The sequence below is a fragment of the Camelus dromedarius genome, chromosome 10 (assembly GCF_036321535.1).
Source record: "Camelus dromedarius isolate mCamDro1 chromosome 10, mCamDro1.pat, whole genome shotgun sequence".
Lineage (NCBI taxonomy): Eukaryota > Metazoa > Chordata > Mammalia > Artiodactyla > Camelidae > Camelus > Camelus dromedarius.
The window spans coordinates 18,341,735-18,358,250 of NC_087445.1; the positions used below are offsets into that span (position 1 = coordinate 18,341,735).

Consider the following 16,516-nt stretch of genomic DNA (forward strand, 5'->3'; position numbering starts at 1 on the left):
TGCTGACCACAGTCCCTGCAGTATTGCTAAAATCACATTTTTCTCTTGACTTTCCATATACAGAATACCTCTCACCTGAGAGAAATCAGATTTCACGCACAGCCTAGGACCTAAGTTTGTTGTTCTAGTGAGAGTGTGTAATTGCTCCCTTTGGAAAAGGGAAAATGCATCCTTTTTCAGCCTTTCTCTATGAACTTTCAAAACAACTCAGGAGCTCTCTGAACACATAGGATGCAAACCGTGGATGACAAGTTGGCCTAGAGCAAAGGCATACAACTGGGTTGACACTACATGAATTTAGAAAAATGAAAAAATGAAACCATATCCGAGACCATTCGAGGGAGAGAAGGAGGTGCTTGCTCGGCTTCACCAGCACCTGGGACACCACCAAGGTCATCATCCCCTGGCCTTCACCCCATCTGTTATTCTCTCTCAGAAGGACATGTGTGCTATTATAAGAGTTAGTCACTATATTAGATTTAAATGTACTTGTTTTTGTTTGCTTCCCTCCCTAGAAATTTGCTCTTTGTGAAAGCAGAGACTGTCTGGGTTTTTGTGGTGGTGGTGGTGGTGGTCTGTTTTCCATAGTAGATGTATGATAAATATGTGATGAATGCTTCGATGAATAGCAGACTAACTGAGTAGAAACACTGGATTACTTTGGATTACTGGATTACAGACAACGTGTGTTCTAGTCTGGCTGGACCATCAACTACCTAGGTGTATTAATGAGGTTCCCACTGTGATAATGCTGTGTGACGCCCACCCCAAATCTTATTAATTTACATTAGAAAGCATTTGATCTGCTCTCAAGTCTGCAAGTTTTCTGGGGATCTGCTAGGTTTGGTTACAATCAGATTGGGGTCAGGTTGGCTTCACATGTCACTTCATTCTGGCACCAGCAGCTGCTCGGAGCATGTTTTCCCAGTGAATGGCAGAAGCAAGAAGCGGATGATGTTGTCTGTGCTTCTTCCATCCTACTATTCATGTGCTTTTCAGGCTAACCCACACTGTGCTCTGCCTTACGCCAGCCCACGCTTGGTGACTCACCATCCTGCCCTACTGTCTTTTGTAGAACAGTTTCATCATCCAGAGAAAAAAGCCTCTGGCTACTACCACCACTCCTGTGGACTGCAATGCTTTGTCCTGAAGTTAATTTTTAACCCCAGGCTCTTCAGAAACTAACTTGAACACCAAGATCTGGTACCAGTGGTCTGCCCCATATTTCCATCTCTGCTTTAGGTAGCTTCCTGAGTAAGCTCTTCACAAGGTATGGCTGCTTGGGCAGAATTTTCAGTCCCTCATAATCAGCCTTCCAGTTTACAACTGTAAAAACAGCTTGTTATCTCAAATCAGTTGTTAGATTACTTGGCTCTTGCCTTCTTCTGCCAAAAGCTTTGCTCTTCTAACTGTATGATCTAGCTCTTGCCAAATTCTCTAACCCCCGTCTCACACCACTCTCTCCTTTGCTCACCATCCTCCGAATCTGCTTCTTTTTATCTCTTCAGTGTGTCAAGTCCTTTTTTTTTTTTTCCACCTCCAGGCCATTCCACTAGTTTCTTCTTCCTGTTCCTCAAATGTCTGCTCATTCTCAAACTTCACTCTCATGCTGAAATATCACTTTTTGGAGATGTTTTCTCTGGCTATTCTATCTAAAACAACTTCCTCCCATTCTTAGGCTAGTTCTACTGTTTATTTTCTTCTAGAGTCATTTATCCATTTCTTCATTTACTAATTTATTGGGTGTCTCCTTTAAAAAGTAATAATATGTCTGCCTAGTTCAATAATAGTCTCTGCTGCTCGTACAGTGCCTGATACATACAGTAAGTGTCCAGTAAATATGAATAGAATGAAAAAATAAAACTTTGGGCTCAGGCCTTCCAAAAATCTTCCTAAGTTTGGACTCTAAGCAGGGAATGTAGAAACACTTGCCTTAGTTGCCTCTTAGTGCTGGTGTCCCAGGCCCCTGGCTCTGTGACCCAGATTTTTTGCCTGGGTATAGAATACTGACACAGTATTCTAATATCTCTTACTTTGGGCATTGGACTTAGCTCCATAGTTCTGGTTTCTAGACTCTGTTTTTAAGAAACAGGGACTTAGGGTATCAACTGGTCTTCTCCCTTGCTCTTCCTGAACTTAGCTCTTGTGTGCTATTATAATAACTGTTGTTCCTACCTGTATTAGATAACAAACACAGAACTGACCCCAGACCTGCCAAAGTCCTCTTTGTCTAGCTGAACTCATGTCCTTCTTATCTCTTATTCCTGTCTTTCCACTCTAAATCTTCCTTCTTCTGTTTCTACCCTGATCATGGCATGACTATAAGTATAAGGAAGGGGTTAATGTGACACATTTTTAAAAGCTAATCATTCCAACTCACAGGAGCCTCTCTATTGGTGGCTTGTGCAAAACTCTTAGTATATTTGTCTCACTGGATACAATAAACGTCCTCATCAATAATTAGTGTGTATGCGTTTGCCAACTCTAATATAGATAGGAGCTAAATCTGCAGCATTTTCAGCTTTGGGTGCTTTAAAACAACTTTCAGATACAACTGAGACCACTTATAGCATTTACAGTGGGTATGCCTTGAAGACTCCCCTCTATAAATCTAATTTTATCACTTTCCTGAAAATTCAGTGCCAATAAAGCATTTAAGAAAAGCTACTGTGAGTTGCCTGGATATTTTCCAAGCTCTGGATACCATAGTTAGTCACATGGAATGTGGAATGGGCTAGACATCTTGGAATTGTTCTTGTTTAACTGGTGTAAGCGATTGACCCACTAGCTTTAATAATCATTATTTGTTTAACAAGTTCCTGTGAGGAAAGCTATGCAGTTGTCTTGTGAAGTAGCTTCTTAAAAGCCTTTTATTTTGTCTGGATATGATAAGGATCATTGCATGGTATGTCTAACTGATGACTTAGCGCTCTTTCAGTGCATAGAGACTTCTATGGGAAAAAGAATTAGACAATAAGGACCAATGACTTAATACATGCCATGTTTCCAATTCAATTTGCTTTGATAAAAATCAAATAATCCCCAGGAACACAAATATTTATCTACAGTCATTGGACAGTCTGTTAAAATTGGCATTCTCGGTACCTCCAGAACATTCATTTGTCCTTTATACGACCCACACATTGTCAAGAGGTTAATAATGTTGAAAAATTCCTGTGGTGTTCTTAGTTTTTGTGCTATCTGGCAGAGAAACATCAGAATCCTTAATTTTCTTTTCATCATAGCATGTTCTTTATTCACAATCAATGCTCCTCTGTCTTAATCAACAAAATAGGAAACAGATTTTAAATTTCTAAAAGCACTGTAAATTCACAGCATTTTTCCTTTGAAGAAAAATGTTTTATAGGACTACAATGAAACATGAAAAGAATTCATATGATCAGAAGACTAAACAATTAAAAGCATAATACTCTGTCCTCAATGGAATAGTCCAAGATTTTAAAGGCAAGCAGTTATTATTAAAGAGTTGGGTAAAGTAATTTTTAAATGTGATAGCTTTTATATTATGGAATATGTTTCAAAATATGATTCAACCCTAAATAAAATTATATACCACATTTCCAACATAAAAATTATTCTCTTCTATTTTGACATTGGTTTAAGTATTAACATTTTACCTTAGTATCAAATGTACTGGCACCAAGATAAAATGTACCTGAAAATAAGATAAGTTATCTACTCTAATAAAGCCATAGCAGATAAACCCTTTTATTGAATATGTCAAGTACATGTTAAATGATAAAATTTAGGACTAACTATAGAAGGACGCCTTTATACTTTCACGGTTATTATCTTTATATACATACCTAGTGTGCTTTCAAACAAGACTTGAATAAAAGGAAAATTTATAATTTTTAAGACATGGCAATTGATATTAGTCGCCAAAATTAAAAACATAGGTGTGTCCCACTTTCTTCAATAAGTTTCAGATGCTTAGAAGAAAAGTACAATGAGAAGAAGACTTCTCAGATCAGAACCTCAATTCTGTTGGAAAGCAAGTTGGAACCCAATCCTTACCCATCAGGGAGATGGGAGCCTTTATAAATAGTTGATTATAATAGATTCCCATTAGTCTGTAGGATTAGAATGTTGCTACTAAAAAGTAAAGCCCACCATTTGTGAAAGTGACTCGTAAACTAGGCATGTTTCCACTGTCATCTCCTGTCTCCAACTTCTTTCTTGGACCTTGAATCCCCTCCACCACCTTAATCTACCTTACCGCTGACTACCCTTCCTCTCTTCTCTAACACTATTTTCCCATCTCCTGCACCTCCGTTAAGCTGATCATGGCCAGTGAGCCCATCCTGATTAACCCCAACCAACCTTGTTCATGTCTATCCCTACTTAAGCACCACAGCTTCACTCGCACACACTGCTCCTCTATTCAAGGAATTTTGCCTCGGATCTGTGTTCAGCAGTTGTTCTGTGGGTGTGTGTAAGAGCTTGGGTTCTGGAGTCATTCCTCCTGGGCTCAAATCCCAGCTCTGCCCTAACTACTGTGAGGCAGATTAACAGACCCCATTAAGCCTCAGTGCCCCCATCTGTAAATTGAGGATTATAACAGAATGTACTTAACAGGGATATTGTGAGGACAAAACGAGGTAATTTAAGTAAAGCACGCAATACAGTGCTGATAGAGGGTAAATACACAATAAATACTGGTCACTGTTATTCTCATATTTATTATTTCATCAACACAGAGACAATCCTCTTTGAGGCAAAGGCAAAGTATTTTATATTATTATGTATCATTCTCTAAGTATGGTGACTGCTCTACTTGAACTGAAATCCGGACAAATGATCCCACAAATCACATGCACTTATGCAGCAAAGGAACAGAAGTGGTGGGATGAGAACAGTACCAGCTGCTTCAGGATGGGAAAATCACTGTGTCTATGAGCCCTGTGCTTTGCTTTTTCAATAGATTGAGTCCTCAGATAAGAGCATGCCAGGTCTACACAAGCTAAATACAGGACTGGTTTGTTTGGGGTGGGATTCTGAATTTACAGGCAAGTTAAGACAAGTTGTTTTCCTTCCGGCGTGGGATGCATAAATATAGACACCTGTGCGGTGTGTTCAGTTGTTGCTCTTAAAGAAAACCTTATCTTCGTTTCCCACAGTTTGTTGTGAGGACAATAGCAGAAGAAGAACCTTCCCATTACCAGGGCTGGAGAGGCCAGCAGACGAAATAGGGCAGAAGTAGGCTTACCATCACATGAAACTGAATCTGGAGGGGACCTGTTGGTAGAACTGAAACCGCTGTTGACAAAGAAAATGGTCCAGAAGGGACTGTGATGTCTAATGTTTGCAGTAGTTGTGTGAGGACAGACTTGACATGTGCTGTCATGGGTGTTAACTGATTTGTTTCGGAAAGTCCAAGCTTAAGTCTTGGAATCTCACCTGCTTAGTTGAAACTTAGTCAGTATTTTAAATGTGTGTTTATAGTATATAGGACCATGGCCTTTTAAAACCCTGCCATTAAAGTAACACAAGAGAGACAGGCAGACAGAAAAGAAACAGACAAGACAGAGAGAGACAGAGAGAGGCAAGTAGCTGAAGGGAACAAGGAAACAGCTCCAACAGGGCCTGGTTGTAACAGAATGGGCTTCTATGTTCTATAAAGGGAATTACCAAATAGGCACACCCCCTAGACAAGTGTAAATACAGCAATACATTCCAAAATTGAATACAAATGCTTTTTATTATCTTCTGTCTTTTATCATCAAGCCTGTGTTCCCAGTCATTCTGGTAGATAATTGAAAAATAACAACATAGCAAATTTCTTTCCTTGAGTCTCCATTTCCCTCCAGGCAGATGAGCTACAATACCCAGGGCACACACCCCATGTAGCCATGGACAATCCTGTCTCTCAGGTAATCCAGGGCTCTTTTCCTGATGGTCCTGCCCTTTTACTGTCCTTCCCAACCTTGAGTGAAACCCATACACGTGCACTCATGGGAACATAATGGCTCCAGGTGGCCTTATGTTTTCACATTCCTAATCTTCACAGTCTTCACACTCTTCTCCTGACTTTGCTTTATTTTCAAGGTGAAATATCCTATTTTGATAGTTGAGTTATTGTTCTCTCTCATATTATGCTTTTAAAAATATCACTGCTAGTAACCAGTTAAAATTTGGTATTGGAAGAAAAAATATCCATCCTGTACTATGTTAAGAACCAAGGGCTGAAAGGTAAAAATATATGGTTTGTTAATCTACTCACTATCAAATACAGACACACCATAGTTTGTGGCAGGATTACATGGGGCATGAAATTAGGGTGGATTTACTGAAGCTGAATCTAGGTACCTAGTTTTTTATTATGCTACTTTCTCTACTTTAGTATATGCTTGAAATTTTCCAGCGTAAAAACTTTAAAAATTTAGGGACAATCTCAGAAAGGGGAAAAAGTGGTTTGAATGATGTCCTGTGATTTCAGACGACTGTGGGCAGCACTCCTGGGCTTAGCAGAGCTCCTGTGTTCCTCCCTTCAACCTTGGGAAGCTCGTGGGAGGAAGAGGGGTATTTATTTTTAGTGTGAGTTACTTCAGTGAGAGAGCGCCCAATTGTTTTGCTGAGGTGGTCCAGACGTGAAATGCTGTGTATTTGATTTTCAAACTAGATGGAGGCAGGATGCTTAAAAGCCTTTAGGCTTTGGCATTAGACAGACTAGATTCAAATTCTCCTACCTGTACAATTTAGGGGAAATTAGTAATTTCTCAGACTTTGTACCCCTTGTAAAGTGGGGTTACTGTCAGCCTACAAAGTTATACGTAAAGCGCCTACTGATATGTCTGGCAAATAATAGATTCTGCATGTTTATTTCCTTCCTTCCTGCCATAGTTTCAGTTGCTTATCACATAATATGTTTAAGAAACTCCAAAGACTTTCTAGATATAACTTTGAAAACATTTTCAGTTCTCCAAAACACCAATAAGAGCTAGGCATATCCAGTCACTGAACATTATTAATTGAAGGGCTATTAATAGATGAGGAACCCAGGTGTTTAGACAGATTCAACACCAGATTATGTGGTGTATTAGAAAGACAATGAACTCTCTGTTAGGGACCTAAATTCTCATCTCCACTTTCTCATTAGGAAGCTGTGGACTTGGAAAGGAACACCTATCTCTTATCCTCAGAGGAGGAATTGTTCAAAAGCATTTTTAAGTTCATCACTTTCTAAAACATAAAGAATAATGGCCATAGAGACTGACTAAAACATGTGAAACTAATAATTTGGTGCGTTACTGTATTAAACAGAGATCAGTTTGGTTTTCTTCAGGTATGAAAACCTCCCTCATTAGAGTCTGACAAAGTAAAAGCACTGTGCAAATGTGAGGTTTTGACCCTGAACCAGTAGCCTTGGCCAGAAGCCCCTGCAAATTGTCCTGTTGTGTGTTTATTGTCGTTTTTACTATGATGAAAGCAGGATTATGAATTTAATGCAATGCATTGAGCAGCTGCAAATTAACTAAAGTCCAGCACAGAGAGTAATTAAAGAGTATGGGAATTCAGGTGTCAGAGACAGCAGGCCCGGCCCGGCCCTGCCCCTTACCGCAGCCTTGTCAAGTTACTTCACATTTCAGAACCTCAGTTGCCTCTTCTCTAATAAGATAAGGCATATCTACATTTTGAAGTTTTAAAAAGTTAAATGAGGAAATGCAGGTAAAATGTTTCTGGCATTCAGGAAGTGCTCAAGAATCTATTTTCTTCATGAATTTCCACTTTTAGAAATATTACACAGCTTCTTATCAGTAACATTGATTTTTATCAGAATTATGTCAAGCTTTAAGTTTTCATGTTTAAGACTCACTCATCATTGTGTGTGTGTGTGTGTGTGTGTGTGTAAGTAGGGGGAGATTACACATTTTTATGGCTTTAAAAATGGCAAAATCTTAACAAAATAGCAAGAGGACAGTATTTAGTATAATTGAGCATTCATGGGGGCAACACGGGGCTCAAAAACAGACTAAAGGGATTTAAAGATTAGGTGACTCTCAGTAGGAAACTTTCCTCCATCAAAAGCCACAGATGTCTCTAAAGCCCTTCCCACCACAGACCCAGTCACAGCCAACTTGTGCAGGCACATTGGGCAAGACAATTTGTACATCAGCCTTGAATAACAGGAATCACACCGGCATGCCACGTATCTAGAAGATTCAAAGCTAAGATAAACATAGTCTGCACAATACATACAAGTACAGTGGAAGAATCTGTATGTGAGATGCTACATTTGGAACAGTTGCTGAAGGAGACAGAATCCTCTTAAGTGGAAAAATCAGCAATGATTCAAGAAAATGACCCCTAAAACCTGGGCAGGGCAGGAAGTGACCGAGCACTCTGACACTGACATGGACCAGCAGGTGAATCAAAACCCAGACGACGGGAAGAAATAAACACACACACCGAACAACCGAGGCCAAGCATTCCCCAGGCCACATTTATCATCATCTTCGTGGAATGAAATAAAGGACAAGCTGCTATTAGTATCTGAAGCACTACGTGGTGTGTCCTGGCTTTGCTGTATGTAAATTAAATGTGCAAATAAATATGTATTGTTCCATTGTTTAGATTGAGTTTTTCTCAAGGATGGCCTGTTGTTTTGTTAAGAAAAATCATGTGAACTGGTGTGATGGCACCCGACATTTACAGAGAAACATGCCCATAATGACAGGTGGACAGAACAGGCCTTAATCCTCTTTGAGGGCACCACCTCTTACACATACACTACAAGTATTGATTCTGGATATTAGAATTTTCAGGCCTGTCACTGCAAGATGGGATTTAGAACAGTTGTGTAAGTTGGCTATCTTTATTTAGAGGCTCAATATAATCGTTGATGTTCCTAGAACAGAACAGACACTAGGCCTTTATTGACATAGAAAGAAAAGATTATCTTACTGTCTCTATGCCAAACTGAAGAAGTGAGTTATCTGCCTTTACACTTCATCTATCTCATAAGGCTTCCGTTTAACTCTTTATTTTTCTTCTTCCCTTGTATCCTCACAGTTTCTTTCCCCAAAAGCTATTCATCTTGTCCTCACTTCATGTCAACAAGGAAATCATTTAACTGATGAGGCTGGTTGCCCCAGTTTACTTCTTTTTTTTCCCAAGACAGACTTTCCCCACAATGGAATCCGTGCCAGAAAGACGGCTGCACAACCACCCCCACCACCCCCACCTCCTCATCCTCGGAGTAAGAAAACCCAGACATTTATCTGGACCTGCCAGTGCCCTTGCCTGAGAAAGCGTGAGCCTCTGAGACAAGAGAGGAAATGCTGTAGACAATAGCAGAAGCTGCACAGTCCACAAACGCTCAGCTTTTCACCACACCCATTGGTGGAATTTGTTACCAGTAAACACGCATTGCTCTAAGCACCATTATTTATTGCAGATTAAAGAGAAAAAGCATCTGCTTTTAAAGCCAGCTCGGCTCCACAGATGAAGATTGGATAGTTTTGCTTCTCTGAGCTAGAAACTAGACAGGGTAGCCAAATACTTTGAGCACATTTCTCTCTTGAAACTCCAAGATGGGCAATTATTTCAAATCTTACTGTAAAGTAATGAGGGCAGGGAACATGAAAGAAAACCATGGAACACTGTTTGGAAATTTTAAAATGCTCTAGAAATTATAAGTACAAGTGAAATTTTAGTGTTTACAGTTAGCTTACTAAGTAACAAGAAATGTTTAACCTAGGTAAAATAACAGTGAAAAGAATAATGAAGAATAAGGAAAAGAACGAGGTACCAGCCATACTCCACATCCTGAAGAGGTCCGTCCTGTCTTACCCTAGCCCATGTCCCTGTTGGTGCAGCTGCTTTAACTCTCAGAATGTCCAAAATTCTCTCAGGATCCCCTTCCCCGCTTCCATAGTATCTCAACTCAGTCTGGTAGCCTTACATCTGCCTCTCTCCAGCTGCTGTCTAAGGATGAGAGACCATTCGATCTTCCCAGCTCTCAAACATAGCTCACCTCTGGAGTCAGTGGGGCTCCTCTGGTTTCATGCTCGTAGCCTATAAGCCAAACTGACACCCCTCCCTGTCACTCTGGAACCTGGTCCATTGCCTTAAGCCTCCAGGTTTTTGGAAGAGAGTCAAATCTTGACCTTCCTGCTTACTCCTTACTCTCTGAGCTTCAGTTTTCTCATCTATAAAATGGGCTAGTCCTAGCCATTCCAAATGGTTGTTAGGTTTAGTAACACTTCATATAAAACACTTAGAGCAAGGTTTAAAACATATTATGTACTCTATAAAAGACTGATATTAATAACAAAAATAATAATTATACTACATTGGAAGTCAACAATCCCATATTATGAAATAAGTACAAACTCTATAAACAAAAAGCTGTTCCCCTATTGCAAAATATGTACTGAGCCAATAAAATTCATAGAAGTCAGTCAGAAGATTTTTAAACATTATATCTAATCTTTATAAATATCCCATGAAATATTATGAGCCACATTTTTCAAATGAGGAAACTGAGGCAAGAAAGGACTAAATAATTCACTCAAGGCTAACCAGCTGTAATGTCTTAACCCTTTTCTGAAACCAGTCCTCTCTGACCCTAGAGCCATGCTCTTATTTTGCTATTCTGTTCCCCTAAGATTGAGGTATTTGCCTGTATCAGTACCAGAGAAGTAGACAAAAGGCTTCTGCTGTTGAAAGCCATCCCTATTCAGTTTGAAGTGCCCTAGAGAAAGTTTTCATGGTTCAACATCTCATTCAATGAATCCACCATCCTTCCCCTCTAGAACCCACCCTTTTAAAACCATGATGGGGTCAAAATTGGTCTTCAGCTCCTCCCGCCTCCCCTCCTAACTCTTTCTTCCCTACTTTCCCTACCCAAAAGATCCTCAGTGGATCTACGCAGAACACTCAATGCCCTTAAATTCCCCTGCAAAAAACACAAAAGCACCCCCCCAAACCATCCTTTCCTCTAAAATTATCTCCCTTCTTCCCCCATTAAAGCGCTCATAAACTCAGCACCTCTCTATGAGCTGTGAGAAGGGGAGGCAATTTAATGAAACCGATTCATCCTTAAGATTGACTATGTGACAGTGTCCCAGGCACACTTTACTTCTTTGTAAAGAAAACATTCAGCCCCAATAGGCTAAACATTTGTCCAAATGTTCAAAAGATAAAATTTCTTGTGTTGTTTAGTTTTTAAGTAAAAGAGATCAGACAATGTAAAGGACAGATTTGATGCAGAATGCCATTCTTCTAGGCTCAATACTTCACCTTCAAATAAAAAGCTACGACACATCCTTCACATTCTGACTTGATCACTGTTTTCTTTACTTCCCAGCATTCACACCTTCCTTCCACACGCAAGTATACCTAAAACACAAGAATCAAAAGTTTAGTTCACTACTTTTGAAAGAAGATCAAATCTTGATCTCAACCACACCTTAGTCAACACATTCCTACATTGTATATTTTATCTTTTAGAGTTGTTTTTTATTATTTTGAAAAGAATACATGCAATGATAAAAAAAATTAAACATGCAAGAGAGTATACAGTAAAAAGTTATTTTCTCGCCTATAGTGGAAATCTCATTTTATTCCCCAACTGTAACTGCCATCACATTTTTTTATGTACACTTTCAGATATTTATCATAAATATGCACACACATACATAGTTTTTCCTAAATTGAGAGATACAAATAGTTTTTTTACCTGTCTTTTTCATTTAACAATATGTTTTGCTGATCTGTGTATATAAACTATTTTATCCTTTTAATTTTTGTATATCCTAGTCTTCGTGTATGCCATACTTTATTGATGAATTTCTCTATTGATGGGCATTGAGTTTGTTCTTAGTAGTTTCTTATTACAAGCAATACTGCAATGAACATAATTTGCTATATGTTTGTATATATTTGTGAACCTATCTATAGAACACAAGGCTCAAATCCTAATTGTTGAATAGAATAGTCAGTGCACTTTGAATTTTGATATTCTCAACTTACCCTCTCAAAGTTTTTCCAATGTACACTTCCTGGAATAAGTATATAAATGTGATTGCTTTTTTATGCCCTCACCAACACAGTATTTGCCACAGATCTTCCTTGCTTCTGGGTGTGGAACTATTGATCATGTATATAGTGTGAGGGGCAACAGCAAGGTAGTGACCATAAATTAGGATTCAAGTGGTACCATGAAAAGTATCCTAGGTTGGAGTAAGAAGTAGATTTGGTTAGTTTTCATTTTATACTTATTTTGACAATTAGACATTTCAATGTATCTTTAAAATACCATCTTGAAAGGCCATCCTCTTATGCTAAGGATGCTACAATATCCCTACTATCTTTGCAGCCCTTCTTTGGGCGTGGTCTTCATAGTCAGCACCACATTATGTTTTTACCTCTTCACTAGTAACACTCAGTCTTTTAGTGATGGATTTGATATTTTTAATAGCCAGAGGCATTCACAGCAATCCTTTGGGAAACAAGTTATCAAGCAAGATAAAACATTTTGGGTTAAAAATAAAGTGTGCCTTAAAATAATATGTGTAAGTGGGGGAGGGGGGGAGAGAGAAATAAGCTGGATTGAAGGATGTTTTCAGTGAAGAGTTTAAGTATGTTTAATGCCAATATGTGTGAAAAGTTTTCCAAAGTCATAGCTCTGAAGAACAATTTGCATTTGGATGTAGACATTGTGGTATGTTTGCTTTGAAAGATTGATTATTTTATAGCAACAGCTCATAAAGCTGATGATTGTAAAACACCTCCCTCTATCTTGGAGGCAGACCACACTTGTGTACATAATGGTGTCAGGTTCTAACTCAGCTTAAGACCACTTCTGGCCATAACATGGCTAGACTCTAGTCTGTACCCATGTAGACAGGACCATTGCCATTCCCACATAACAAATATGACTTCTAGCTTACACAGGAAAATAAAAAATTTTGTTTCAAGGAACAGTTATTGTTAAAGGATAAGAAGTTACTAAAAAATAAAAATAGCTTCAAAGATAGAAATAAGCATAATATTGGTTGGTAGATAATTTTGTTTGTTATAAAGGGCTTCAAAATGAAAAAGAGAGGCCTTAACTCTTATCTTGATTCTGTTCTGTCTCCAACAGCCCTGCTTTGTCACAGTTCATTTCCACCTAACTTAACTGTCCCTTTGTCATTTCTAGTTACACTCCCCAAATCCGCTATTTGCTATTTTAGAAGCACCTAATCACCTGCAACATCGTATTCTATACCTACTGCTACCTCCATGCTCTGTCTACTCATTCCCTTCTTAATCCCCTAAAATGTGGGATTGTGGTTTCCTAAAAGAAGGCTAGGCTTTAAGTCAGAGGTGGATTCAAATCTTGACTTTTAGTTTTGACTTCAGAAAATGTAATTAACCTTCTTAAGCTTTTCCAAGTGAAAAAAATATATATTGTAGGTTGTCCTAAATTATTTAATATATGTTCCCTAAAAAAACTGGGAAAAGAGTGATTATACAAGGCATGTGCTTACGAGTTTGATGTATTTTTGTATACGTATGATACATATGCATAAGTTTTATAAAATGGGAACATAATACAGTATTTATTTTTCTCCAGTTTGCTTTGTCTCCCTTTACAACATTACCAGCAATCCAGCCTCTGCTTACACATCTGTCTACTGACCAAGAGCTACATGATTGCACAAGCAGTCCTTTCTGGTTCTGTTACTGTTACACTGTATCGTAGTTGATTCTGGAAGGTTCTTCTCCATTTTGGTTTTAAACCTTCTGCCCTCTGCTTGCATACATTTGCCCTACCTCTGCCCTCTAGAACAACACAGATAAGTCTAATTCCCTTGCCATACGACAGCCATAAAACATTAAAAGTAAACCTTCATATCTTGCTGACTCTTTCCTTCTCTGAGCCAAGCAGGCTTGGGCTTTTGGAGTTTTTTATCCATTTCTCATCTGACATTATTTCTGGGTACTTGATGGTCTTAACAATAGCACCTGCCAACTCTTTAGCCTGTCCCACCTCTGGAGGCCTCCTCTCTCACCTGAAAGCCTTACCTCCTCAGTGCAAAGTCATCTCTTTTACCCAGCTCCTACTGGGCTTTGTTTTCATTTCTCTCCTCCCCTAGACTGTAGAAGATATGTCTCGTGTTTCGTTTGGAACAAACCTCCCCCCTACTCTTCACCTCTGCCATCACCAGCCTTATAGGAGAATATCTCAAAGCTATCTTTAAAGCTTGGTTGACTTTAGCAGCTATTTCCTCTTTTTATGTAACCAATACATTTTATGTGCACTGTTTTCATCTTTAAAACATTCTCTAAAGCCAACTAATAAATCAGAATGTGTTGTGGTGTGAAAAGAGAAAGGATCAAACATAAAAGAGAACTGTATTCATCATCTGAGCCCATTTTGATTTTTGAATATGTGTGTGTGTGTGTGTGTGTGTGTGTACAGCATAGTTGACAAGATGATTACTTTGGAGTCAGACACTAAGGTTCAAATCCCAGCCACTTAGCAGCTGTGTGACCTCACTGTGCTTCTGCTTCATCTATAAGATGGGGATAATAGTAAACACCTCGTAAAGTTATTACAAAGATTTCCCAGTCTACCAGAGTTACTGGTAATATGTGTAAAGTATCTAGATCAGGAGTTGGCACTAGGAAGCACTGTGAGGAGGAGGAGGAGGAGGAGGCTCTACGTGCTTGGGAAAATTGCTTTTTGTCTTTCTGGACCTCAGTTTCCTATCCTGTAAAATGAGAAGGAAAGGGGATAAGTGTTGACAATAGTGATGGTAATACTGGACAATCCTAGAGCCCCTGACATTTTACAGAGCACTTCCATATGCAGTAGTTCACTGGGAAGTACTCATTCATATCTCGCATGCTCTTAGCCAACCTACTTGCTGGAACAACTGACCAGTGTGCTGCAAAGTATAAATACTGGCTGTGGCTCCCGTCCTTCGTGCAGCAGCAAGCTTCAAAGTCCTCACATAGCTTATTCCTCTTCTAGTGTCTGACTGACTGTCTGCAAAGTAACTTAGGCTTGTAAAAGCCGGACTCCCAAGTGGCACTAAGAGACTAGGAAGAAAGAGACAGGGAAAGAATACAACAAAGGCATTCGTGTTTATTGAGCACCTGCAGTACAGGTCACTATAATGCCAATCTCATCGAGTCCTCACTACCACCGAAAGGGAAGGTTTTATTGTCCGTATTGCTGTGATAATTTCCTCATAGAGTTCAGTACCAGTGCCAAGGTCACATAGCTAACTTTCAGCCAGGATTCAAATGAAAGTCTGATGGAGCCTAAAGCTTGAGCTAGTGCTCAAGTTCCATGCAACCTCACTGAGACTTGCAATCAGTTGGGCTTGGGATGTTGGTTATCGTTTTAACTTCTCTGCTAAATCTCAAGCCCACTGAAGAGACCTGCTGCACAAAGGTCCCAAGAACATGATGAAGTAAAGGAATGTATTTTATTGTGAACAACTAGCCTAAAGATGGCAGCCTCTTTTGATCATGACTGACCAAGTCTGGCACCCATCATGAAAGCTTTAATGCAGAAATGGCACTGTATTTTGAAGGCACCCTGAGACAGCTGTACCTTAAAAGTCTACCTGGTAAGTGACCAAGACAGCTATTGAGCAATGATATTTCTTCCATATTTATAGTAGAACAGAGAACAACCACATCTGAAGAATGATCACTGTATAATAAATATTGCCAGTGGATAAGCCCATGACACTTTTTTTGTCCTTGTTCTTTCTTATTTATTTCCCACCAACACACTTCTTTGCTCCCATGAGTTGATGAGTGATAGCCTGAGGGCATGTGAGGGTGAATTCAGCATGAAATGTCTTGCTGAAAATCTTGGGTCATTAGCTGGGACTCACTGGCCTGTTCAGAAAAAGTAGCATAAAAATGTGGGAGCAATGAAGCCATGGTCTTGAGATCCCAGAGACTTCATTGTGTTTGGCAAACTCTATTAAGTTAAAATATTTGGCCTTGAATAAGCAAGATTACATTACATGTTAAGATACATCTACATTATCTTCATTGTCATTTTAACAGATAATTGCTGACACCAGGCAGGATACACTTTTATTGTGCACATGAGCCTCACAATAATCCTGTGAGGTAGGCCCAATTATTACACCCACATTTAATGAGGAAACTGAGGCACAGAAACATTCTGTAACTTTCCCGTTGTCATAGAGGGAAGCAATGGTAACGTAAGGATTCTTACCCCAGCAGCGTGACTCCAAGGCCCACTCTTTCTCAAAGCAAGTTACTGATTAAAATGGTCAGATGTGCCCATAAACAGGAACTGTTTAGGTTAATGGTTTTCATGAGATTTCCTAATCCACCTAATTCTCTACTAAGCAGTTGGTGTGAAAAAAAAATGAACACAACAATTTGTATATGTTAGAAAGCCAAAGCCTTCGTGACCGCACGGATATCCTTGGTGGGGTCACTTACCTGTTGGATCTCAGACCACACCTGAGGTGGAATTACGTTGACGGTTGTGGTGTGGTTGGAGCTC

The 16,516-nt window shown here is 39.3% G+C and overlaps 1 long non-coding RNA gene across 1 annotated transcript in view; it reads right to left on the minus strand.

Moving 5' to 3' along the window:
- The window catches only part of LOC135322256 (uncharacterized), a 28,557-nt gene extending 12,041 nt beyond the window's left edge, over positions 1 to 16,516 (minus strand). Inside the window, exons 1-2 of the long non-coding RNA XR_010382629.1 lie at positions 16,453 to 16,516; positions 11,266 to 11,364 (exon numbers count right to left, since the gene is read on the minus strand). This is a non-coding gene — a long non-coding RNA (uncharacterized LOC135322256). The remainder of the gene's footprint in view (positions 1 to 11,265; positions 11,365 to 16,452) is intronic.